This window comes from Neltuma alba, unplaced genomic scaffold (genome assembly GCF_004799145.2).
Source record: "Neltuma alba isolate B1F8T4 unplaced genomic scaffold, ASM479914v2 tig00011683_pilon, whole genome shotgun sequence".
Taxonomy (NCBI): Eukaryota; Viridiplantae; Streptophyta; class Magnoliopsida; order Fabales; family Fabaceae; genus Neltuma; species Neltuma alba.
The window spans coordinates 45986-48699 of NW_021636322.1; positions in this window are offsets into that span (position 1 = coordinate 45986).

The window sequence follows — 2714 nt, forward strand, 5'->3', positions numbered from 1 at the left end:
TTAATGTGGATGCTTTGCAAATATAACACTACTCTGTCCAAAATCTAAATATACAAAAAGTAACCAAAGAGATATATATATATATATATATATTCATACACGTACGTCCAATACAATCCTGAATCCTCCTGAATTTGATGATAACATTTCCCCTTCTGATAGGCATATATATGGCATATAACATAGACTGCTTTTGTTCTTTTAATTAACCTGAATAATCCTACCGTCCCTTTCTTCTCCCTGAAAACTCCGTTTTGTTTTCTTCTACCGAAAGTGGCAGAACTTCCAAATTTATGGAGGTTCGTATCCATTTCGGATGGCCACGTGGTTTCATTCCCTCTTGAAACTCCAATCCTACAGATAGACACTCACCGCATTTTTCTGATGAAATGAAAAAAAAAAAAAAAATCATCAATTTTTAGTGAAGTGCGGCCATTATTTATGTAGTTCTGGTGGGTTTTACCCAGGAGCAGATTATTCTTAGCCACCGCGACAAAAAATCTATCCAGCAGATGAGCATAACATCAATGCAAAATATCAAGTCCATACATATATCAAATCACATTATTTATGCTTCGTACAACCAACTTCAAAGTTATAAAATACCAAGGAAAACATATTTTAGTTAATTACTTATCCATGGTGGTTATTACAATTCTAACACAACAAAATTCCACTAGGGTCTCCTAAGTCTGGGATTCGTTTACAAACATATATAAACGTTAATTGTGTAAAGCAGGCCTATAAACGAGCGGGAAGCGATGGTAGGTGGGATTTTATCCATATCTATAAAGTGGGATATATCATATATGATCTGCCATATTGCCGAAACAGTAAGAGGTTAGATACGAAAGAGAAGGTCAATTGGGTAATCCCAACAGACATGTGGATGACAGAGAGTGGTCATGACTTGACCGGAAAGTGTGTGTTTTTTAATGCCAACAGACCAACAACTCAGTCGGATCACTGGACAACTCAGGACTCTCTGGAAGGTCACACTCACGAGTCGAAGTACCCTCTAACGCTTAACATTAAAAATACAATACCCGCGTTGTCTCAGATACGAGGTGAATGTTCTCTGCCCGCCACACCTCCGTCAATTTTTAGGCTTATTATTTACTGTACATTCTTTGCAGTTACTGTGTATATAATAACAACAACAACGATGACAGCAAAACAACAATGACACGAATAAATATAAACTTGCATGCATTATGTTTATCTCTTCATTTCGTATTTGTTATGTTCTCTTTATATTACCTCATTTTAAGGTAATAATTTTTATCAGAGATAATCTAAATGCACCTCTTATATTTCTTAACGTTAATTTGAAAGAATTAAATCATTATTGACGTGCATGCACAGTGAGTCAATATCTTCAGCTAAAAAAGTACGGAGGCATGTGTGTGTATTAGTTTGTCTGCCCACCTATCAGCCTTAGAGTTATCTGAACTTAATTTACCAATTCTTTAAGCTTTAATTAAATGGATATAGTGACCAGTGGCTTAATAATTTTAACAATATATAATTTCTACCATTAATTCGTTCTTCATCACTTTTCACCTAAAACTTCTATACAGAAAGGGTGTTTGGGTGATAACCAAACCATGGTTTGGGAAAAAATCACCCAAACACCCTTTAAAAAACCAAAACTATGATTTTGGGAAAAGCAATCTCTTGGAAAAAATAGGAAGAGTGTGAGAGCCTATAGGATATGTATCTTGTTGTTTTTTTTATAAACATATTTAATCTTATATCTTATAAATATATATACATATTAATTATATTATCTTATGTATATTAATTATGTTAATAAAAAAATATTATTAACAATTTTATTCCTTCAAATTAAAATATATCATAAAATATATTTTTCTATAATTATCATATTAACTTATGCCTTTTTTAGTAATTTGTACATGTAAAAAGTGCTTCTGGTAACAACTATTCAAACATTCTCACTTCTCATAATCACTTTTTCAAAAAATCTATTCTCCCTATAATCTATTCTCCAGAAACTATTCTTCAAACCATGGTTTGGTTATATCCAAACACCTCCAGAATCAGAAATAATTCCAGCCTAGCTATACTCGAAGTTAGACACTTCTTTGCTCAATTGGCTCCATGATTATTATTAAATTTAACTTTTGCAAAGAACCTTCTGATAGCTAATCTCACAGCAACTTGATTCATAGATTCCTTTTGCACCTTACCTTCCAAAAAGTGGCGGGACATGCATATAATAACTAAAAGCACAGTGAGCAACGTAGTCGATTTGTCATGCATATGCTGCTGGCTTTTCTTTCGGTGTTCCTGGACCTAAAACACAGACCATATATTTATCTATACAATAATACATCACGTACATATAGATATATATATATATATATATTCAAACGTAGGCTTAAAAGCTAGGGATTATTAATTAGCAACCAGCCAGCTTGATTTGTCGAATTCCAATAGGTAATCGCGATCGAATAAAATCCATGACGTCAAGTTGAAGTCGGCATAGCAAACTCTGATTGGATTAATCCCTCGGACGAAGACAAATAAATATGCATGAAATACTAAGTTCATGTCAGGGGCGATACGATTCGCAGACCAGAGGTTCAATTCTAGAACAGTGGTTTCAGAACTTTTTGACCTGATGAATCTTCCATTATCAAATGAACACGTTTGTTTTGTCTGGCATCTCCAACTTGTCTTGGCCCAAT